The sequence below is a fragment of the Triticum aestivum genome, chromosome 6A, assembly GCF_018294505.1.
Source record: "Triticum aestivum cultivar Chinese Spring chromosome 6A, IWGSC CS RefSeq v2.1, whole genome shotgun sequence".
NCBI classification, from domain to species: Eukaryota; Viridiplantae; Streptophyta; class Magnoliopsida; order Poales; family Poaceae; genus Triticum; species Triticum aestivum.
Window position 1 is genome coordinate 605,753,674 of NC_057809.1, and position 25,898 is coordinate 605,779,571.

Here is a 25,898-nt window from a genome sequence, read left to right on the forward strand (position 1 = left end):
TTAATTCTGTTTGCTTTTAGGTTAGCAAAATTATAAACTTTCTGTTAGTGCCATTAGTTTTAGAAAAATTATAATCTTTCTGTTAGTGCCATTAGTTTTCAAATTTGAAAACACTTTTTTAGTTTTTTTTGTTTTCTTTGTTGCTTTATTTATTTTATTTTGTGATTAACTTTACTATAAAAATAGTTTTTCCTGTTTTTTGATTTGTTTTTTGCATTATTTATTTTCTTTTGTTTTTTGCTTTAATTTTTAATTCTGTTTGCTTTTAGGTTAGCAAAATTATAAACTTTCTGTTAGTGCCATTAGTTTTAGAAAAATTATAAACTTTCTGTTAGTGCCATTAGTTTTCAAATTTGAATGGTTAAAATTTGAAATTGGTTGAAAATTGTTTGAATCAGAAGTTTATGATTAACTTACTAAAAAAATGAGAATAGATGCGCTTATAGAGAAAATTCAACCTAAATTCCTAGTAAATTTCTATGAATTTCAGAGAAATTCACTATGAATTTAGGTTAAACTTTTCTCTATTAGGGTATCTATTTTCACTTCGAGAGGAGCTCAACAAGGCAGAGAGGGAAGGGCTTATAAACCGGTGTGAGCCCCCTTCGATTGGCGAGGTGGGACTAAACTCTGCCCGCAACGAGGACCAATCCTTTAGTCCTGATTTGTGGCACAAACCGGGACTAATGGTCATGGGCCAGGGGCGAACCATAAGACATGAAAGCATTTCAAATGAACTCTGAAAAAGTTGAAAGTTGGGATGGTAACATAATTTCATCCACATAGCATGTGCATGTACAAAACGGACAATGGTAGCATGTTCGTGTGTTACAAAGTTGGCATGGTATCATCATAATAGTTGCGGGAGAAAGTCTTCACTTTTTCTTCGCTTGTGTCATTTGCTTATTGCGTCGTAACCATGGATAATCTTCATTGTTTATCAGGATGCTTGGGTCAGCCTTGACATTGAAGGGAGGAATTTCATGAAACTTTTCATAATCTTCAGACATGTCTGTCTTGCCGTCCACTCCCAGGATGTCCCTTTTTCCTGAAAGAACTATGTGGCGCTTTGGCTCATCGTATGATGCATTCGCTTTCTTATCTTTTCTTTTTCTCGGTTTGGTAGACATGTCCTTCACATAGATAACCTGTGCCACATCATTGGCTAGGACGAACGGTTCGTCAGTGTACCCAATATTTTTCAGATCCACTGTTGTCATTCCGTACTGTGGGTCTACCTGTACCCCGCCGCCTAACAGATTGACCCATTTGCACTTAAACAAAGGGACCTTAAAATCAGGTCCGTAGTCAAGTTCCCATATGTCCACTATGTAACCATAATATGTGTCCTTTCCGCTCTCGGTTGCTGCATCAAAGCGGACACCGCTGTTTTGGTTGGTGCTTTTTTGATCTTGGGCGATCGTGTAAAATGTATTTCCATTTATCTCGTACCCTTTGTAAGTCAATACAGTCAAAGATGGTCCCCTGGACAACAAGTACAACTCATCACAAACAGTGTTGTCACCTCTGAGACGTGTTTCCAACCAACTGCTGAAAGTCCTGATGTATTCACATGTAATCCAGTCGTCGCACTGCTCCGGGTGTTTGAAGCGCAGACTGTTCTTGTGTTCATCGACATACGGGGTCACCAAGGTAAAGTTCTGTAGAACTGTGTAGTTTGCTTGAGACCAAGAATATCCATCCCTGCATATTATTGAGTCTCTTCCAAGAGTGCCTTTTCCAGTCAGTCTCCCCTCATACCGCGATTTAGGGAGACCTATCTTCTTAAGGCCAGGAATGAAGTCAACACAAAATCCGATAACATCCTCTGTTTGATGGCCCATGGAGATGCTTCCTTCTGGCCTAGCGCGGTTACGGACATATTTTTTTAGGACTCCCATGAACCTCTCAAATGGGAACATATTGTGTAGAAATACGGGTCCCAGGATGACAATCTCGTCGACTAGATGAACTAGGACGTGCGTCATGATATTGAAGAAGGATGGTGGGAACACCAGCTCGAAACTGACAAGACATTGCGCCACATCACTCCTTAGCCTTGGTACGATTTCTGGATCGATCATCTTCTAAGAGATTGCATTGAGGAATGCACATAGCTTCACAATGGCTAATCGGACGTTTTCCGGTAGAAGCCCCCTCAATGCAACCGGAAGCAGTTGCGTCATAATCACGTGGCAGTCATGAGACTTTAGGTTCTGAAACTTTTTCTCTGGCATATTTATTATTCCCTTTATATTCGACGAGAAGCCAGTCGTGACCTTCATACTGAGCAGGCATTCAAAGAAGATTTCTTTCTCTTCTTTCGTAAGAGCGTAACTGGCAGGACCTTTATACTGCTTTGGAGGCATGCCGTCTTTTTCATGCAAACGTTGGAGGTCCTCCCGTGCCTCAGGTGTATCTTTTGTCCTCCCATACACGCCCAAGAAGCCTAGCAGGTTTACGCAAAGGTTCTCCGTCACGTGCATCACGTCAATTGAGGAGCGGACCTCTAGGTCTTTCCAGTAGGGTAGGTCCCAAAATATAGATTTCTTCTTCCACATGGGTGCGTGTCCCTCAGCGTCATTCGGAACAGCTATTCCACCGGGACCCTTTCCAAAGATTACGTAGTGTAAATTATTGACCATAGCAAGCACGTGATCACCGGTGCGCATGGCGGGCTTTTTCCGGTGATCTGCCTCGCCTTTGAAATGCTTGCCTTTTTTTCGACATTGATGGTTGGTCGGAAGAAATCGACGATGGCCTAGGTACACATTTTTCCTGCATTTGTCCAGGTATATACTTTCAGTGTCATCTAAACAGTGCGTGCATGCGTGGTATCCTTTGTTTGTCTGTCCTGAAAGGTTACTGAGAGCGGGCCAATCGTTGATGGTCACGAACAGCAACGCCTTAAGGTTAAATTCCTCCTGTCTGTGCTCATCCCACGTACGTACACCATTTCCATTCCACAGCTGTAAAAACTCTTTAACTAATGGCCTTAGGTACACATTAATTTCGTTGCCGGGTTGCTTAGGGCCTTGGATGAGAACTGGCATCATAATGAACTTCCGCTTCATGCACATCCAAGGAGGAAGGTTATACATGCATAGAGTCACGGGTCAGGTGCTGTGATTGCTGCTCTGCTCCCCGAAAGGATTAATGCCATCCGTGCTTAAAGCAAACCATACATTCCTTGGGTCCTTTGCAAACTCATCCCAGTACTTTCTCTCGATTTTTCTGCACTACGACCCGTCAGCGGGTGCTCTCAACTTCCCATCCTTCTTTCGATTCTCACTGTGCCATCGCATCAACTTGGCATGCTCTTCGTTTCTGAACAGACGTTTCAACCGTGGTATTATAGGAGCATACCACATCACCTTCGCAGGAACCCTCTTCCTGAGGGGCTCGCTGTCAACATCACCAGGGTCATCTCGTCTGATCTTATACCGCAATGCACCGCATACCGGGCATGCGTTCAGATCTTTGTATGCACCGCGGTAGAGGATGCAGTCATTAGGGCATGCATATATCTTCTCCACCTCCAATCCTAGAGGGCATACGACCTTCTTTGCTGCATATGTACTGTCGGGCAATTCGTTATCCTTTGAAAGCTTCTTCTTCAATATTTTCAGTAGCTTCTCAAATCCTTTGTCAGCCACAACATTCTCTGCCTTCCACTGCAGCAATTCCAGTACGGTACCGAGCTTTGTGTTGCCATCTTAGCAATTGGGGTATAACCCTTTTTTGTGATCCTCTAACATGCGATCGAACTTTAGCTTCTCCTTTTGACTTTCGCATTGCGTCCTTGCATCGACAATGACCCGGCGAAGATCATTATCATCGGGCACATCGTCTGGTTTCTCTTAATCTTCAACAGCTTCACCCGTTGCAGCATCATTGGGCACATCGTCTGATTCCTCTTGATCTTCCCCCCGTTGCAGCATCACCGTATTCAGGGGGCACATAGTTGTCATCGTACTCTTCTTCTTCGCTGTCTTCCATCATAACCCCTATTTCTCCGTGCCTTGTCCAAACATTATAGTGTGACATGAAACCCTTGTAAAGCAGGTGGGAGTGAAGGATTTTCCGGTTAGAGTAAGACCTCGTATTCCCATATTGAGTGCATGGACAACACATAAAACCATTCTACTTGTTTGCCTCAGCCGCATCGAGAAACTCATGCACGCCCTTAATGTACTCGCGGGTGTGTCTGTCAGCGTACATCCATTGCCTGTTCATCTGCGTGCATTATATATAATTAAGTGTCCAAATTAAGAAGTTCATCATCACATTAAAACCAAAGTGCATACATAGTTCTCATCTAACAACATATAGCTCTCCAGAGCATCTAATTAATTAAACCATACATTGAAACTATGTAAAACATTTCAATGCGAAAACAAATGCGATCATAATCGCAATCAAGGTAACAATTGATCCAACGGCATAATGATACCAAGCCTCGGTATGAATGGCATATTTTCTAATCTTTCTAATCTTCAAGCGCATTGCATCCATCTTAATCTTGTGATCATCGACGACATCCGCAACATGCAACTCCAATATCATCTTCTCCTCCATAATATTTTTTATTTTTTCCTTCAAAAAATTGTTTTTTTCTTCAACTAAATTTAACCTCTCGACATAGGGTCGGTTGTCATTTCCGGTTCACATACATCCTACATAAATAAAATCTATGTCACGTTGGTCGGCATAATTTTCATAAACAATAAATGAACCGATAGTTATAAAGATAATATATATACCACATCCGAATCATAGACAGGACGAGGGCCGACGGGGGCGGATACCAAAACCATCGCACTATATAAGATGCAATAATAAAAGTAAGAAAATAATACAAGTATCTATGTAAACATACAAGTAAGAATATTTTTTCTTTCAGAAAAAAGATAAGAACAAGAGGCTCACCACGGTGGTGCCGGCGATGAGCTCGGCGCGGGTGATCGACGGCGGTGAAGACGGGGATGGGGCGTGACGGACCGCTAAACCTAGACAAATATTATGAAAAATGGAGTTTGGAGGTCGAGCTTGGAGAGGAGAAAGCTTAAGTAGTGTGGCTCGGGCATTCCATCGAACACCTTGTGTGCATAGGAGGTGAGCTAGAGCACCACCAAGCCCTCTCCCCCTCGGCCAGAGAAAAATAGAGCACTGGGGTGCTCTGCTCGCGAGCGAGGGGTATATATAGGCACCTCATTGGTTCCGGTTGATGACATGAGCCGGGATTAAAGGGGAGCCTTTGGTCCCGGTTCAAGCCACCGACCGGGACCAATGATGGTGGGCCAGAAGCGAGGCCCATTGGTCCCGGTTCATCCCACCAACCGGAACCAAAAGGTCCAGATGGACCGGGACCAATGGCCCACGTGGCCCGGCCGGCCCCCTGGGCTCACGAACCGGGACCAATGCCCACATTGGTCCCGGTTCTGGACTGAACCGGGACTAATGGGCTGACCCGGCCTGGACCAAAGCCCTGTTTTCTACTAGTGCATTGGCAAGTGTAGTGTTCTTCCCTCTTTCTTTTTTAGAGAACAATTAATTAAATCTGCACGACACTTTGGTGGACGATGCTTACACGAGGCTGTGATCGATGGCTACAACCCATCGAACCAAAGTGATGGGTGGCTGTTAACATGTATTGTGCATAAATTGGCTACAGATTGTCGTCCCTGAAGCATTGCTCATAAGGATAAGCATATATATGGCTTCTTTTGGCACTCCAGTAATAACGGTTTGGCAGAGGCGTATGGGCCATGCATGCATGGAGCACCACACTAGCTTAATCCAATTAATTACTAGCATGTGGGACATGCAGTTAGCCAATAAGTCAGTCGTCGCCCCGAGATATGCATCGTGTTTACCGTTCAGATGGAGATCGTCAATAGTGTAGCAGTACCTAGCACTGATAGTACGTTCACGGTCCCCGGCGAACCGAACTATGCATAGTACATTGCTGCCGCCGTGCTAGCTCGAAGCTCTTCGTTGACGTCGCTGGTCGCTCGACCGGGAAATTAAGATGTGCGTAGATACATCCATTTCTGCAACAAGTAATTTTGAACGGAGAAAGTAATAGTAGGTACCTGTCAAATCATGGCATAGTTGCCTCTCTCACAGATCCCATGCGATCGGCGGCCGACGCCGGCCCACGTAACCATTCCAGAGGAATACATGGCCGGATGGCCCACACGGGATCACCTGCCACCTTTCTGTACACCCCGATTAACCGTGAGCCTGTGGCCCGTCTCCATGGGCATTCGTTCATGCAGGCAGCATGCTCACCGGTGATATCTGTCAGCAGTAGTTTGGTGAATGGTGGTTGGGAACTTGGGAGCTAGGAAAACCCGCGTATAGATTTCCGTTGGCCGCATTGAGCTTGAAGTTACTGTGGGCGACGGATCAGTCGATCAACGTACATTGGCCGACCGGGGAGGTGAGGTTACGCACGTACTCCGGGACCCCATGTACTCCTACCAGTCTTCGGCGCCTGCAGCAGGCGGTAGCTCTGTGCCGTTGGTTGCTACCACGTGCCTAGCCACGACCAGTATATTTACTTCCTTTCCGATCTGGGTCAGCTGGTAGATACTGCGCGATGCATCGATCGGGCTTTCCCGTTTCATATTTTCTTCTTAGATAGTACTCCCTCCGTAAACTAATATAAGAGCATTTAGATCACTATTTTAATGATCTAAACGCTTTTATATTAGTTTACAAAGGAAGTATTTGGTCTTTGTCTTTGGCTCCAAGCCTGATGTTCAACGCACCTAGACGCCCATCGTATGTACCAGTGCCGGGTGCAGCTAACGATGTTTGTATTCTTATACGATAATAAACGACCAGCAGTCATGGGTGTCCTGGCATTGGCAAGTGAAGTGTGGGCCGTCAACTTGTGGCATTCCTGGTCAGAAAAACATTTTATTAAGCCTAGGAGGAACAAGGATAAGTAAAGTACGGTTCAGCTAAAATATTCTTGAGGCAGTGGTGAAACGAAATTTGGCGTCGCGCAGCCAACTACACGCCAGAGAGACTCCGACCATGCTGCCGGTGGACGATGAACGGAAAAGGAATGAAGTTCTCTGAAACTAGCAAGAAAACTAGCGGGGTCCGTGTTGTTGCCCGTGGTTGTTTAAGGTGCCGCTTAAATCGTGTTCTAGTTTTACTGCTTAATGCCTTTTAATTAGTTGCTGGTGGGATGTCAGTGGTGATCCTTGTCGCGGTAGCAGTATTACTATCTAAGAGAGCTTGCAAACGAGATCATTGTCCAGAAGACCATATAGGAAATAAAACACTCTTTTGGTTTTCCATGTAGCTGTTCCGTTGGTGCACTTGTTAAGCAGTCCATGGTCTCCAACTTAACTGTGTAGTAACCGCTGAAAGTTACAGCATATTCATCCTGGGTTATCAAGTGTGTCGAGTCCGGCATCGCTCACTGTTGTGTGCGGGCCATACAGGTGAATTCTGATAGGTCGTCCATTAAGTTCATATCATCTGGAAAATAATCAAACACGCCGTATGGGCTTAATATTTGCTCGGGTGACCAGAGATATCTAGGGAGGCCCCAGAAAGATACGGCAATTCTGTTGTTTGTTGTTACTCTCATCAGGTGCATGTTTGTGTCATTGGTTCCCAAGTGGCATGGTCTTCTGCTGGTGGGCAAAGCATATACGCTAGGTAGGCTTCCCCGTGATTTGGGAAGGAAATGACAACTCTGCCTTCACTTTCCGTGTGAATGTTTGGTTGGACCTGAGGCTCAAATCTATGTTGTATGGCGTCAAGAATGGCTGACACGGCCTGGGTGCCTAATGGACTGAGAGGTTCCAAGGTGAAAGCATGAAAGGACAGTGAGAAAGCCGCATCTTCTTGTAGATAATTGAATATCTACCATAAACACATCTCTGAATGTCTGCCTAGCAGGGTTCATGGTAAATCTGTAGCAGAGGGCTGTATTGTAGTTTTTGAATCAGAGAAACACATGCAAGTTGTACGCTTGACTGATCAAATACTCCCTAGTTGACATGAAGGTGTATCTTTAAAAAAAAAGTAGCGTAGATAGACGTTGTGGATCAACAACTAAGATTACAAAGATAGCTTCATTTGGCTAATCAATTGTACAACAGAACTGCCTGTATTGAATGCAACTGCAAGTAACCAAGGATACGGCATCAATAATCGAAGGACACGTAGGGGCTATGGTATCTTTTTAGGTAGGAACGAACCATAGGCCTTTTGATGGAACATAGAGCAACATGACAATTTAGCCCAAAAGGTAGCACGTTGGTTTTTAGTGGTAAAAAGGGGAAAATAAGAGATTTGACACGATGGTTAAAACAGGACCATTGATGCATCTTTTAGAGATGGATTTGGTTGCAAAATTGGCTCCCGCATCCATGCTTCCAGAACAAACAACAAATAAGGTATGCTAATAGTGGTACATAATGAATGCCTTGGCTATAATCTGACGAGTACTTGCCCAATATCCTTCGCAGATCATTGTGTCTAGATCACTTACCCATCATTAATCAGTAATCAGAAAAGAACCTGGAGACTGGAGAAGATGAATATGGCTAATTTGTTCTTAAATAAAAGTTCCAGAAGAATTAATATCAACTTTTTTTAATCTTAAACAGTAGAACCCCTGAATCACCAATCCATTCTGAACTGCAAAGGCAACGTGTCACTGACAGATGGGTCCAAAAAATCCTTGACTGACCCACCCAGCAGTAAGTGACCATGCACGACAACCTAACCTTTGAAACCCTCATTCACACAACACCACCAACATCACCGCCGCCACCAAACGAAGGGGAACGCATGCCTATTCCCCAACAATATCACTAACATCTACCAATATAGATCTAAAAAGACATCTATGCACATGGATCAAGAGTGGAATCGATGGGTACATACCATGATGGTTAGCGGGGAGGCGTACATTGCTGAGCCGAATATGACGTGGAGGATGTCGTAGAACACACTCAGAGCATGCAGTTGAGAGCGTCGCTATGTACGGGTCCAACTTGAACTCCTCCACGTCGTTGTTCTTGATAATCCGGCCGAACGTCCTCCTCCTCTGGGTGTGTTCTATATCATCCTCCGCGTCATATTCGGCTTGGCAATGTACGCCTCCCCGCTCAGCATCATGGCACGTACCTACCGATCCCGCTCGTGATCCACATGCATAAATGTCTTTCTAGATCTATATTTGTAGATGTTAGTGATATTGTCGGGGAATAGGCGTGTGTTCCCTTCACTTGGTGGCATCGGTGATGTTGTTGGTGTTGTGTGGATGAGTGTTTCATAGGTTAAGTTGTCATGCAAAGTCATTTACTGTTGGGTCAGTCAAGGATTTATTTTTTTTGGATTGGTGATTCAAGAGTTATACTGTTTAAGATTTAAAAAGCCGATATTAATTCTTTCTAGAACTTCTATTTAAGAACAAATTAGCCATATTCATCTTCTTCAATCTCCAGTTTCTTTTTTGATTACTGATTAATGATGGGTTGCCATCATGCATCTTTCAAATCTGTTGCATGATCTAGACACGGTGATCTGTGAAGGATCTTAGAGTTTACTCAGGGCAAGTGACTCGTCGGGTTATAGCTGAGGCATTCATTATGTACCACTATTAGCATACCTTAGTTGCTGTTTGTTCTGGAAGCATGGATGCCGGAGCCAGTTTGGAACCAAATCCATCTCTAAAAGATGCATCAATGGTCCTGTTTTAACCATCGTGTCAAATCTCTTCTTTCCCCCTTTTTACCAGTAAAAACCAACGTGCTACCTTTTGGGCTAAACTGTCATGGTATTCGTGTGGCACATCCCAAAAACATATTGCTCTATGTTCCTCAAAAGGCCTATTGTTCATTCCTACCTAAGAGGATACCGTAGCCACTACGTGTCCTATGATTATCGATGTGGTATCCTTGGTGTGGATCAACAACAAAGATTACAAAGATAGCTTCACTTGGCTTTGGCAGCCTGGTCCGACCATGTCGCTAGTGGCTGCTGGCTGCTGCTTTTGGCCTAGTTCAGGAGGCTTCGTCATCGGAAGAGGAAATAAAAATTATCTCCTTCATCCCGCTCTTGCTATGGTCTACGGTGGCCGGCCCTTTCTTCAGGCTGCAGGTTCTCTGAATGTAGGCTTCAATGTCACTGATGACATTTCCTTTGCTTTCTAGGCATTCATGGTTTTTTAAATGCTCTATCTCGTCCAACCATGAAAGGTTTTCTTCTTCAGGTTCACATTTACATTCAGATATAGGCAGCACGCCCAAAAGGAATGAAAATGCATCACAAAGGAGAATCTAAGAAATTTATTCTTCTTTAAATGCTAGGCACGGTACGCCTAGAAAAAGGTTAACAAACTTCAAAACTGGAGTAAGAGCATCTACAACCACGTACCTCTAATTCGACCTCTCAAACGTCTGCGGACGCGCGTGTCCATTTTGAACTCCTATTTATCCATCCGCACAACCACAATTCTTATTTTCTTCCTCATATGTCCGGTCACTTGCACATGATTGGTGAAGATGAAGAGAGAGACAGAAAAGATGAATAAAGAAAGAGAAAATATGGTCCGGGGGTCGGGCCACGTCCTACGTGGCAGATTGACCGGGCGCGCCCGGGCGTGTCCGGGAGCCCTCATATCCTCCCCATATTGAAGATGGATATGAGGGTTCGCGGACAGCTCGGACATATAGAGAAGATATGAAGAGTTCGGTTGGGTCAACTTTTTGCTACTCTTTACTTCTCTCTCCTGTCCGGTTAGTGATTCCCGTGCCTGCCCGATCAATTTGAGGAGTCCGGCTGTAGATGCTCTAACGGAAGAAAAATAATAATTTTGGTCCACACAACAACTGAGAATCTAAGAAATTTATTCTTCTATAAATGCTAGGCACGGTACTTTATGCCTGTTCTGTGCGAGGAACGTCGAGGACGGTGGCCATCTCTTTATACGGTGCAAGGCGGTGAAGGAGGTGTGGCGAGTTTATGGGAAAAGAAGATGTCAGAATGGAGCTGGAGAATTATGACTCTGTGGGGGCTGTCATGGACCACTGTGGTCATTGTGGATGGAGGATAGGGTGCAGATTTTATATCTCTAGTGGGAGTGGTGGAATGAGAGAAACCGAGTGAGGAAAAACGAAGGAAGAACCCGGCCGGAGGAGATAGTGCACCGAACTATGCTCGCCACCACAGAATACTGGGATATCATGGGTAAGCATAAACAGAACACCCCGAAAGAGAAGACGAAATGGCGGGCGCCAGAAGTGGACGTACTGAAGTTTAACATTGACGGTGCACATATGTCGGGAAGCTCTCAGTCCGCATGGGGAGTGATTGCCCGTGATCATACTGGGGATGCAGTTGCCTGCATGGCGGGCAAGTGCGAGCATATCTACGATGCTTTTGCAGCAGAGCTACAAGCGGCGGCCGGCGTGATGGAGCTGGCAAACCATCTAGGGGCGATCCGAATTTGCCTTGAGACCGATTCACAGCTGCTGCAGGCGGCGCTCATGCAGAAGGAGCCAAGCTTCTTGGCGTATGCTTCTGTCCTGGATGACCTGAAGGTCCAAATGAGACTATGGTTTTCAAAATGCAATGTTGTGGCATGTAGGAGGGAGGCCAATGGTGCAGCACATGAGCTCGCTAAGCTAGGCTATGAATGTAATGTGAATGAACCCACTATATGGGATGTTAGTGTTCCGCCGTCTGTGGCTGGACTTTTTGTAGGCGATATGCCTAACTTGGTTGCGTAATAAAGCGTTTGCTTTGACACTCAAAAGAAAAAGAGAAGGAAGATCTAACATGTAAGATATATCTTATTGCATCCAGTAGACCGGACCATTACCTTATACATAGGGTCCTTCTTGATGCAAAATCCATGTACCATCAGCGTCCGTGTGTATGCTGTCGACCACACCCTCAAGGCTTTCCCAACTATAATTGCACCTTGATACCATCCTTCTTGGCCTGGATTATGCCCTTGCTCTATAGCACCTGGTACCATGGCTCCATCCTGACATTGTTCAAGCGTTTGCAGGGCATTGAAAGAAATTGTTCCATAAGTTGGTTTCATAAGATATGGTACATACATGTGTCTCCAGCATCTCCAAGTGCATGATGACACGGTCTGCCGTCATCCACTGATCAAGAAGAGAGTATTTAGACTGAAACATTAGCTCGAGATATAGAAGAAGGGATCAGGTGTATGATGTCTTCTCTAAATCATTGGATGAGTACATCATACCTGAACTTCTTGGTGTAGTTGGTGCCCTTGTGTCCCCAAAAATCCTGATGGGTGAAGGTCTCCTGCAGCAAAAAACACAGGAAAAACATTTCAGCAAACACCTTGCACGCAACATGATGCTGGTACAACCAAAACATGCAAGGAAGAAGCAAAACATGGGTGTGTGCTACATTAAGCAGAATCTTGGATGGATGCATTGTCTTGCACCTGGCGATGCTACTCTTGATGATAGCGCCACGTGCAGCGCCGTCCGGCCGCTCAGCCCACCTGATCTCCTTTTGCAGCTGCCTCGGTATTTTTCAGAAAAGAAGGAAATCAGCAGGCAGACTACCTGGCTGTAGAAAATGCAGGGTGTGCTTCCTCCCTTCTCTACTTGCTATGTATTGAACTCTTTAGCAGCAAACACAAGCAGCCATTGATCAGTGGTTTAAGTTCGCATAAAAATTGCTGGCATAAGAACTTCGATGCATTGCAATGACAACATCACCAACAAACTTAGATAGCCAATAGCTTAACCGGACAACGTCACGGGCGCTCTTCCGTATCAGAGTTTCAACATAAAATGGCTTAAGCAACATCAAATTCTGAACCAGGAACTGGGACATCTGCTTCAAAATAACAAACTTCGTGCTAATTAAAATCAAAGCAGGTAATGAGTAGATTGAATGTCTTCCACATTGGGGTGCACAACATAATATGTCATTGTAAAGGAGAGAGAACATTCTATGAATGCATTAACTTCATATAAGTTTTCATCTTTTTACTACAATTGGGTTCTATAATTAATCCACGAGTCGATCCTTAAGTAAAAGGTGAATATATGTGTCACCTGTAAAGGATAAATTCCAGCACATCAATGTGCAAATACATCAAGTTATACGGCAGCTTGATGGAGATGTTTCTAATCATCCTAGTTTAGGAATTGCAAAATATGAGATCAATTCAAATGTCTAAAGTACCAAAAATAGTTGGTTGTAGAGAAAGCAAGGAGGAAGTTGAACTCTACCTATGGCTCGACCTCGACGATGGTATGAATGCTCTTGATGGAGAAAGGATTGGTAATGGACCCGATTCTGAGTCATGAAAAATATTGAAAAAAGGTGCATAAACCTTTGTCTTTGGCCAAAATAAAAGTTGGCGCACATCCGTGTTCAGATCCAAAAAAAAAATAGTGTGTATAAATTCTAAATTGTAAATTAGAAGCAGACATTGTTCTGCTTTTGTGCCGGCTTGCGTGCCGTGTGATCGTTTGGGACTATTGGCCTGGTTGTAGGCCATGCTTGTGTTTTATCCTTTTACCTTCTGGGTCGCTTTGTTACCGCGTACTCTGCCTAGTAACTTTATTTATAAAGTTGAGTGAATTCCTTTCCTCTAAAAATAAGAAATGGACAGTTAGCTTCACGGGAAGCTAATGAAAAGACTATCACTAGAAGTCAAAAGCATATTATCATAACGGGTACACTAATTCAAGAAAACATACATACTGATCAATGGTGCATGCAGATGCTAGTCAAACGGTTCCACCTTCAGTAGTTTATAAACTTTCCGTACTGATCGAACTTGTCCTGAGAGAAATGTCTAACAGCTCCCGGGTGCCCCTACACCCTCATAAACAGTAAATTCATAAAAAATTGAAAGAAAATAAAAAAATTGAAACTTTCAGGGATCAAAGACTATCAAAGGTTTGATGTTCCTGCAAAGTTTCAGCAACAAATAACCTTCGTGGAGCCCTCTCAAAAAAAAAAAATCACTGCTCAAAAATGTACATAAACTTTGAACAATGATTTTGTTTTTTTATTTGAGTGCTCTTCAAATGTTTTTTTTAGCTAAAACTTTGCAAGATTATCAAAAGTTTCATGATGTTCGATGTTCCAAAGTTTCAGAATTTTTTTTTGTTTTGTTTTGAATTTGTTTTGTATTTACACCCGGGTGCTAAAAATCTGAGATCAACCTCTTGAGCTGACAATAAGAAACAACAAACTGATCAAAGTTGTCCCGAATCAGCAAGCCCTGGAATTTTGTCTTTAAAGAAACTAAGAAAACAAAAAAAAAGGATAACAAACACACAGAATAATTAGTGTTTACTTAATAAAAACAGTTTTGCTAAAGCACATCTAGATGTGCCCTAATAAAAACAAAATAAAGGGAATGAAAAGAAAAGCGCTCACCACATGAGACAGCAGGTCGACAGAGACCACATGTATGTTCCTTGACGAATCTCTGGACACTTGAAAGAACAACCGCATCTGAAGCGAACGCATCTAATCTAACAGAAAAACAGAGGAAAGGAAAGGCAATTAGTCAAGACCCTAATCAGAAGGGAACAAAACATGCCAAAAAGCTGCTCTTCTCTGAATTTCACATAGACTGAAAAGATTTGAGTGACCGTTCTCCTCTTGGCAGCACCTCTTGTCGTCACGGCCTGAGGATGCCGCGTTGCTTGCTGCTGTTCCGTGCACATCCTAACGACGACCTGGAGCCGGCACCGGTGGTGGATGCAACGCATCAAGGCGCTCACGGCGCCGCCGTAGAGGACGACCTGGAGACGGCGCCGGTGGTGAATGCATCTCCCGGCCTCCCGCGTTGCCTGATCATCACGACCTCTGTCGCGTGGCCTTAGCACCACCCTGGTACTCGATCTTGTAGCGGCATATACCCTCCCCTCTCCTGCTCCTTTGGCGTTGCCGCCATGGCCACACCTCGTCCTGAAGAGGGAAAGGTGGGGGCCGGCGGCGGCAGCATAGCTGGAAGAGACCAGCGGCAGACGGGAAAGAAGGCGAGGAGGACGCCGCCTCAATCGGGGAGAGGAGACGTGGGGGAAAAGGAGAGCTGCAACGTGGAAGCCGGCCAGAGTTTTCCAGATAACGCGACGCGAGATGCACACGGATCAGCTACAAATATCTCGCGTTAAACGGTGAAAACGTAATCATAGAAGCAGTTATGATTGTTCTAAAAAAAGCAGTTATGATTGATTTTTGCTATCCATATCAAATTTGAACGTGTTTGTTATTCACTATTGGTTATTCATGGAACTCTTTACCAAGCGGGAGAGACGCCGGCGGCAAGAGGGTAGAATTTGCGCCGACCGAAACTCGTAATGAACTGCACGCCAGTATCGGGTATCGGCGGACTCCGGTATATTGCTTAATTGAGATCTAGATAAAAGTCGTATGTACGGCTTGGAGGGAGATCTTTTCTATCTTTCAAGGTCCAGCCTATAATATAGGATCAAAAGGCCAAAAAAAGTGATTTTGGCCCTTATAAAAAAAGATTCTTAACCTCTTTCATGCTCACGTCACATCGAGGTACTGCAGACAAAAGAATTGTAAAATCTGATCCAATTTTTCGTAATCGATTAGCTAACACGCACGGAGGGGATGAGATGGCTGCGGCGTGGTCACTGTAGGTAAGACGAGCGATGCGCGCGAGATGCAAGCAAGCGTGCAAGTGGCGGCGGCCTCAGCGGCCATGGCGGCGCAAAAGAATGAAGAGGTCATCACGAATGGTGCCCGAGAGTTTCCCTTCCGACAGCCGAGATTTACGATCAAATTGGGAATTGTTTTTTTAGTGAGAGATACCGGATTAGATAAGTTCAAATGAAAAAGACTAAACTACCTTTTAAATAAAGGGCTAGGTATGAGTGGTGCTCCTGCCTCTGCTTAGGGAGTATCAGGGTTAACAACGCATTTGTTGTTTGGCTCCATGCCTCCGACGTACCTAAACGCCGACCGCATCAGTGCCGGCTGCATGCAAGAGTCATGGGCATCTTGCCATTGTCGTTGCCGGAGGACTAAGGGCTTGTCCAAGGGCAACCCGTAAATTTCCTCCCGCATCCGTTCGCAGATAGAGAGACTATTCTGCAGATATGGATGCGGGAGGACGCCATTTAACGCTAGCTGCATATATTTCAATCAGCATTTAAACTAAGCAGACGAAATTCATGCAAACCGGTTGATATTCATATAAGTTCGGATAGGACATAGCATAAATTATTCATACATAGCATGCAAATTAAGTCTAGCACAATAATATCTTAAATTTGACTAGATTACGGATGTTGAACAAGTTTTTGATCAACGGATTATGTCGTTTCGCACAAACTTCTCCTTCAGCTTCATCCAACAGTGTGTGCATGTAAATGGTCATTCCTCTGCCTTGTGGTACACCACAGCAGCGTGTGCGGGCTACATATAATGTGTAGACCAACATTGTGTGAATGAATCAATCAACAAGTTGAGCAAGAGAAAGAAAAACTTACGACCTCGTCTTTTGCCGCGTGCAATGGCCACATTTGCCTCGAGCTGACGAACCACGTCATAAAACTTGGTGACGCTAGTCTAGATATCAACATATCACTTCCTTGTTACAGAAAATCTGGTGGGGAAGTAAAAAAGGAGAGCGAAAAACTGCTTGGGTATCTTGGGATACAATGGTGATGCCGAAGAACAAAGGGGGATTATGTTTCAGGGATATGGAGATTTTCGAATTCGCTTTGATTGCACGCCACGTGTGGAGGATTTTACAAGACCCAACTTCTCTCCGCGAAGGACTTATCTTTTACTATTTATGTCAATTTTATTTTTATGTTGAGTCAACTTCTTATTCCAACCTCATTATTCTTCACTTCGCAAACATTGTATGTTGGGGAAAAGTCCAGACACATATATCTAGTTGAATATATATGATGATGAGTTATTAATGTTGACATTTATCCCTAAGATAAGTAAGTTGAGTGGAGAAACACTAAATCCCCATCTTCCCTTGTCTCTGATGAAAACAGTCGGTTCTTCAAATATGCTCTGGAGTGGCAGCAACCATTAGTAGACTATATGATAGTTATGCAAAGTTTGCTAAACAAAAACTCTTACATAAACTCTTCTGAAAAATATCATGAATTATAATTGTTTGATGACTGAGAACAAAATTTGTTGGATTTCAAAAGAGTTTATTGTCTACACTTAACATGTGAATAGATTGTTACTTGATTATGAGAAGTTTTATTAGAAAGAGTATAATGATGTTAGAAAAAGTGATTAGAATTATCATTGATCAAACGTATGCACTATTCTAGCATTCACACTTCATAACTTATTTTTTTTATCATTTACATATTCGAGGACCAGTAGAAATTAAGCTTGATGATGTTGATACGTCTCCAACGTATCTATAATTTATAAAGTATTCATGCTATATTTGCATCAATTATATATGATTTTGATGCATTTATATATATTTTATGGACTAGTTTATTACTTTAGTGCCTAGTGCCATTTTTTTTATTTTGTATGTTTTTGGTTCTACAGAAGATCCATATATAGAAAGGTCCAAATACGATAAAAATTCACGACAATTTTTATAAAAAGTAAGAAATCCTAGAAGTTTAGGGGGGCCAGAAAATGGAGAAGTCCTAGAAAATGGAGAAGGGGCCCACAAGCCCGGGGGTACAACCTACCCCACTGGTGACGTTTTCCAGGGCGCCGTTTACGTAAGAAAAACGTACGGACCCTCACTGGAATGTCGCTTACATGCATGTCAGTGGTCAGTGTAGGATCCATCCAGGTGTGCACATACGTGTTGGTCACCTCTTCGAACCGTCTCGCGCATGGATGGATCATGCATGTATATACGGACACACTCTGTTGCACTGCTCTTTTATTTATTATATTATATTTATTTCATCAGTTTTCTGATCAGTTTTGTTCTAAAAACCGGTGCTTGAATCTTCTTAGGATTTTAAAAATATAAGAACCTATTCAAAATAATATATATATTTACGAAAGATTTATCATTTAATAAAAGATGTTTTGTGTGTGTTTAGAAAATTTTCAGTGTGTATTTAATAGAATCTCACTAGGTATTATAAAAACGACCATTGTACATTAAGAAAATGTTCACCATACATTACAAAAGTTCGCCAGGCATTATGTAAATTTTTCATCATATGTTAAAGAAATATGTTCAACATATATTACAATAGTGTTCAATTTATATTTGAAATATGTTCAATGTATATTACAAAAAGTTCATTATATTAAAAAAAGTTCAATGTATGTAGAGAAAAGTTCATCGTGCATTAAAAATAATTCACTATACGTAGAACAAATGTTCAGCATACATTTAGAAAATGTCCGTATATATTTCAAAACATGTTCACCATATAACGAAGCATATATTAACTAATCTTCATTAAGTATGTTAAAATGCTGGAAGAAAAACCACAAGAAAATCAACCCAGTGAAAAAAAGAAGAAAAAACAAAAAGAAATGAGGAAAAACTATAAATAAAGCAAAATCATAAACAAAAAAAATCATAACAGAAATAAAATGAAAAGAAACCTGGGCAACGAACGTACCCCAACACGCGCGAGTACAATGCAAAATGAAAAAAAAAACTGGGCAACGAACGAATCAAGCACGTGCGAGTGAAAGATAGACCTGGCCGACCCTAGTAGCTCGCCCTGTATGTGTCGCCTCCACCATTTGACGCTAGCGGGAAGTAAATAGGATACACCACAAAATCACTAATTAAGGGGTACTTCTTTCAAAGATTGTTTTCACCTTCTCAGATTATGACACGTTGTGTGTTGTATATGCGCCACTTATCGCAACCTAAGAGTTTTTCCTTTTTTATACATCCGTTTAATCAAAACATTTTATCTCTTAAATCGTGCGTTCAAATATTAAATTGTTTTCACCTTTGAATTCCTTGTGTTGAGAACTTCAAACCATGTTGATACGTTTTTACGAACTTTTTTCATGAAAAAACCGGACGAAAAACCTTGACTCTCACGAAAGAAAAAAAATGCGTTTTTTCGCTTCGGAGAGGCACGGCTGTGCCTCTCGCGGAAGAAAATTCGTTCATCTCGCAAAAGCAAAACTGTGCCGCTTGCGGAAGCAAAAAAAACAAAGGAAAATGCAATTTTTACGCAAAAAAATTCTTTTTGAATTATTTTTTGTCCAAAAGCTAAGAATGACCGGCGGAAAATAAAAAAAAGCCAAAAAAGAAAAAGAAAACTATCTAAAAAGCTAAAAACGGGTGCGGAAAAATAAAAAAAATAAAAATCCAGAGGGATCACCCAAAGCACGACACGTGGCGACAGCCGAGAGAGCGCCAAGTGGCGCGCTCTCAGTCGACCCCAAGTGACCCTTCGTAGGCTCCCGAACGAGCGCTCCTCAATTAGTTGCTCGTGATTCTGCCCGCTCACCGTCCCTCCATTTTACAAGAAAATCCCTTTATTTTCTGTAAATTAACCCGCAGTACATGTTTTAGTCGTAGCCGAACTGTTTTTTGTATTTTCTTAGAAAAGCCCCTCATGTTTCAGGTAATCAACTCGCCATTGATATTTAAGTCAGCCGAATATTTTTTTCATGTTAACATAAAACCCCCTGACTTTTTGGTTAATCAACCCATAATTTGTCTAAAACAAAATTATCCATATCTTTAAAACCGTAACTCCGATTTAAACATGTTATATATGAAATTTGATAAGAAAAATGTGCAAAATCTAAATGTAATGTTATTTTTAGCTGTTAAATATTAATAAAATATTATTTTTGGTGCAAACTTAATCTATAGTGCATGGTGCGTTTTTCTTTCATACCAGCGGTGATCTGAATCACAAAAAAACACTCACTGAAACCAGATCGAGAGGAAAGAAAACATCGATAGCCACACATGCACACCTGAAATCCTCACGGGAAAAAACAACACATTTATCATCTTATTCCGAGCGAGTGTGTGTGTGTGTGTGTGTGTGAGAGAGAGAGAGAGAGAGAGAGAGAGAGAGAGAGACCCCATAGGACTGATCACATTCAAACGGGTATTCGTTGTGTGAGCACAGAGGCCAGCGTCAGTAACACAAATGTGATGCCATGTGAAATGAAGGAAGTGGACCTATTAGGATCTTGAGTCATGGTTATTGGGTTAAGAGCGTGTATTATTTTCTCCCTTGTTGCAACAGACATGCTCTTTTGCTAGTTTTTTTAGTCTAAACACACTTTATTTATTGCTCAATAATGTTTAAAGGGATACAAAGAAGGCCTGGAGGGTTTAGCAGCCACACATGGCGCCCATAGTCCAAACCGAAAGCATGTTTAGCGAGGCTGTGTGCCTCAATATTTGTAGCCCTCCCCTCAAGGATGAAGGTACAGTGGGCAAAAAACTTCGCCGTCTCCGTAATCTCCTTTACGGTGCTAGCATAAGCTCCCCCCATGTGGAGGTTAATATTGTTGACCACTCCTTGGTAATCAGATGCAATGGTGTTGTATGTCAGGCCCAAGTCTGATGCAAGTGCCAATGCCTAGCCGCAGGCTAAAGCTTCCAGCGTCGCCGGGTCCGCTATTCCATGGATCTTAATGACAGAAGCACCCATGTAGTTTCCTGTTGAGTTCCTGCAAACAACACTAAAAGGTCCATGCATACCATCTCGTGAAACAGCCCCATCCACTCCGATCTTCACTATTCCTGGCGGTGGCGGAATCCATCTTTGATGCAAGCGTACAATATTTGGAGGTACTTCCCGTAGATTTTTCTTCGGTTTGCACTCCGCAATCTCTCGGATATACTTCATGATGAAATTATACATGGATAACGGACTCTGAAAAATATGCTCATGAAGGGCTAACCTCTGTGCATGCCAAAGCGCCCATAGGGTAACAGTTACCAAGATGAATTGTTTTGGAGAGAGCATGTCCAAAAGTGTAAACAACCACCTTTTTGCATCAAGCTCCTTGGTATTGTTCAGTGCTTCCACCAGATCCTGATCATGCAATGCCCAAACACATCGAGCAATAGTGTAATGAAGCAAAGACTGTTGCCAAGAATCATCAGCACCACGTAACCCACATCATGTAGTGGTAAACATATTCCGATGATGTAACAGATCAGCTGTAGGGATTGACTGTTGGGCCAATCTCCATAAAAATATTTTCACCTTTGAGGGAACATCGACCTTCCACATCATCTCCCAAGACTTTTGCTCTCTGCCCGTATTTGAAGAATCTGATCAACCCTCAAGCCAGGCCTCTCTTCTCATTTTTGTCTCCACAAGCATTCGATATGCAGAACGGACTAAGAAAACACCATTATTTTCATGTATCCAGGACCAAAAGTCCTCAATGTGTCTTGTGCATAAAGGAATCGACATGATCGCGGAGGCATCTGTCGGCAAGAAAATGTCGGCAACGATAGCACGGTTCCATTATGCACTTGGCAAGATCAGCTCGCCCACCAGCTGAGGGGGGTTCACGACTTTGCTCAAAATTGGTCTCATGTTCGCTGGTCTCGGTAACCAGTTCTGCTGCCAAATGCGCGTCGTCTGTCCATCCCCGATCCGCCGAATAATACCTTGAGTTAGTACCTCACGACCATCAAGGATGGCCTGCCATATCTGAGAAGGGGCTGAACCCAGCTCAGCCTACAAGAACTCAGCATTAGCATGGTACTTTGCCTTCAGAATGCGCGCACCAAGATATCCTGGGTCCATTAAGATCCTCCATGCTTGTCTAGCTAGTAAAGCTAGGTTAAACAGTTCTATGTCACGGAAACCTAGACCTCCACAATATTTAGGTTGTGTCATCATGCTCCATGAGACCCAACTTGGCTTCCGTTTCCCTTCCTTACTGCCCCACCAAAACTTCCTGATCAACGAGTTGATGTGTTCACAAAGGCCACGGGGGAGTTTGAAGCATGACATTGAGTAGACAGGAACATCTTGTGCAACAGATTTAATTAGAACTTCCTTTCCTCCCACTGACAGCAGCTTCTCCATCCACCCCTTGACTTTGTTCCATACCCGGTCTTTTAAGAATTTGAAGGCCACATTCTTACAGTTTCCACATCAAATGGCATTCCCAAATATCTATCAGAAAGTGATTCATTGGTGATATTTAAAGCAGTCTTCACCTCAGTTCTAAGAGAATTTGGACATCCCTTACTAAAGTAGACCGAGGATTTTGATAGATTTATTTTTTGACCTGAAACATTGCAATAGTTCTCCATCAAGGAAGATAACTCCATTGCTCCCACAGAGCTGGCTTTGACAAACAACAGGCTATCATCTGCAAATAGCAAGTGGCTTACCGGCGGTGCCGACGGAGCCACTCGAATTCCACTGAGGTGCGATGATTCATCTTGGGTTTTTAAGAGGCACGAAAGGCCCTCCGCTGCTAGCAAAAATAGGTATGGAGAAATAGGATCCCCTGGCGGATTCCTCTTGAAGGTGTGAATTCCTCAAGCTTTCCACCATTAAACATAACAGAAAATTTGACCGATCTTACCATCCTCATAACTGAAGCAACCCACGATGGTGCAAATCCCATCTTGGTCATGATAGCTTCAAGATAATTCCACTACACGCGATCATACGCCTTCATCATATCCAGTTTGACAGGACAAAATCTGTTTCTTTGAGCTTTATTTCTCTTCATAAAATGTAGGCACTCGCAAGCGGTAATAATGTTGTCCGTGATCAAACGTCCAGGGACAAACGCAGACTGCTCTTCAGAGATAATATCAGGCAAAATCAGTTTCAACCTGTTAGATAAAATTAAACAAGCCGGCAAAACCAACAATACGGTGGGCTGAGCCCAGAGTTGCTTGCAGGCCATTATCTGAGCCCAGCTGACCGACTGTTTGGAAGGCTGCTTTGAGCACGAATACTATATCTCGCTTATAAGGAGTATAGCATCCGTGTGTGCCTGAAGCGCGGGCATATGGGTTGGCCCATTAGTGCGGGTCGCTCGCTTGTTCTGCTCGGTCGACGTACTGCTTTGGTCCTGGCTTTTTATTTATATGTATTTTATTTATTTATTTGTGGGTTTATGTATTTTTTTTCTCGGGTCTGTTTGTTTCTTACACGTTTTTACTCTTTTTTTCTTTATTTTCTCTTTGTTTTTATTTGTTTGTTTCTCGTCTTTCACTAGTTTTTAAATTTTCTTTCTTTCTTCCTTCTTCGTTTTTATTTGTTTCTTTTCTCGTTTTTTTCTTTTTTTTCTTTGCTTCCTTCTCTGGTTTCACTATTTTGCATTATTTTTCATCGTTTTTCATTTTCTTTTCGTTTTTTCTTTATCGATTTTCATCAGTTTCTGTATTGTTCAACATGTGTCTATTTTCTTCAGTACACATTATACATTTTAGAGTACAGGTAAAACATTATTTTGATACAAACTGAACATTTTTCAAATATACAATGTGCGTTTTCTTTTAATACGTGTTTTGAGCACACTTCTGAATACAGGGTCCACATTTTATCAAATACATGTTGACCATTTTTCTGATGCACGTTGAGCATTTTTCAAATACACGAAATATATGTTCTTTTAATACATGTTTTGAACACACCTTTGAATACATGGTCGGTATTTTTTCAAATACATGTTGAACAGTTTTTTATGATAATAAACATTTTTATACATACTTGAACATTTCTTTACATTTTAGAAACATTTTTGTAAATGTCTCCATTATTTCTTTTAAATGTGAGAATGATTTTAAAAACGTTACATATATTTGGTTTAATGGTATAAACCATTTTTTAAATATTACACAGACATTTATTTTAAAATTGTGTGTACATTTTACAAAAAATTCCCATACAGGTTTTTCGAACACAGGAACTTGTTTCATTGTCACGAACACGTTCCTGTGCACATTTCTTAGTTGCGCAACAATTTTTATATTATGTTAATATTTTTAAAATTCATGGTTTTATTTTTAAAATATAAATTTAAGTTTTCATGATGTCAGCATGAACATTTTTTCGGTGCACATTGAACGCTTTTCAAATACACAATGTGCATTTTTCTTTTAATACATGTTTTTGAACACTTTTTTGAATACTTGGTCAACATCTTTTCAAATAAACATTGAATATTCTCTATTTTAATATATTTTAAACACAATAATATTTCTTTAAAATGTTATATAATTGTTTTTAATGGTACAAAACTTTTCTTATATTATGCAAACATTTTTTTATGTTGTATGCATAAAAAAAACTACATGCAACCTTTTGAAATGCACGAACATTATTCATTGTCAAGGACATCGTTTTAAAGCTATAAACGTTTTTTAAAGTTGCCTAACTTTTTTTAATACGATGTTAACCATTTCAAATTCATGGTTTTACTCCCACAAAAAAAAATTCATGGTTTTACTTTTTAGAAATGAATTTAAGTTTTATTAAAATATATTCATTTAAAATATGAATAAAAATGAAAAAAAACTATATTAGCGACGTTGGCTGACATCAACGTGGCGAACTCACATTCTGACTGGCCATCCCAGTATTGGCTCCCTGTAAGCGATGTTGCCTTTCACCTTGCTATAAGTGAGGCATAGGCGCGCACCGCTTTGAGAGCAAGAAACGGAACAGTAGTCGTGTTTTGTGCTGCTTAGTAATGGCTCCAGCTACACGTCGATCGAGCACAACAGTCAGCACTCAACCACTCACTGTCGTGGCGTCGTCCATGCATAATTCCAATCATCGTAAGCACTAGTCAGCGCATGCACCAGCTCAAAATAATCACCCTCTCAAAATCTGACGGCACGTACGTATGCGTATGCACATACTTCCTTCGTCTTTGAAAAAGTGTAATTTCAACTTTATTGAAAAGTCAAACCTTTTATGTTTGATCATATTTATACAATAATACATCAACATTTATGCCATAAAATTAGTAGCATTAGATTCATGATAATATATATATATATATATATATATATATATATATATTATAATATACCTATTTGGTATCACAAACATTGATATATTTTTGCACAAACTCGGTCAAACTTTAAGATAGTTCGAGCCTCCAACAAAGTTGGAAGTACACTCTTTGAAGGATGAAGGGAGTAGGTAGGCAGAGCCAGCCACTTGACCAACACATTTTCTTTTTGAATCGGGCATAAATTGCTTTCCAATATAACACATAATGGACATACAACTTGTTTGTAACCAACAAGAAGATTAAGGGAGCGGGAAAGGGGAAAAGTGAGCTCAAAGCACTATCAGAAAACTCATTATGTGTGCTCGCAATAGACACACACATCATGGGACAGAAACATGATATCACGACAAAAACTATGCTACCAGAGCCAGAACCAACATGTTCAAGTTACAACAAAACATAACTAGAACACACGTCTAGTGTGAGCGAAGCCTTCAGGAAACCACATGCAAAAGTAGCAGCATGGGCAGCGTCCGACACCTAGCTATCCATGGTTAGCACTTCCTTCCTAGATCGCCGCACAAATCTTCTGTCATATTTGTAGCATTGCTCGTGAGAAGAGTAGTTTCATACCTCAATAGTCCAAGTCACTAGCCTTCTGTAAACTTTCCCAGGACATAGAGAAGCACGCGAAGCAAATGCACGTACAAATGGAAACTGAGGCAACTTGAATTCGAAGGTTGCTCTGGTGCAGCAATTCCAAATGCTCCAGCAAAAAGCCGGTAAACTAACATTGTAAAAAAAAATCCCCACTAGGAAAGAAAGTATATCACAAGGCAAAAGTTGCCAGATATTATTTGGTCATAGATCAGTCCCAAAGACCAAGCCCACAGTATACCAGGCCACCCTAGCAACTGGGAAAGAAAGAATAGGTGTTGAGAGGTTTCTCTCTCACCACAGAATGCTTACTT

At 41.9% G+C, this 25,898-nt stretch overlaps 1 long non-coding RNA gene across 1 annotated transcript; it reads right to left on the reverse strand.

The window, feature by feature from the left end:
• Positions 1–10,484: 10,484 nt before the first annotated feature.
• LOC123131320 (uncharacterized) lies at positions 10,485–13,995 on the reverse strand. Its single transcript, XR_006464143.1, has 3 exons — positions 12,467–13,995; positions 12,260–12,321; positions 10,485–12,155 (listed from the first exon to the last, which is right to left on the reverse strand). It is a non-coding gene; the product is annotated as an uncharacterized lncRNA (long non-coding RNA).
• Positions 13,996–25,898: the final 11,903 nt, after the last annotated feature.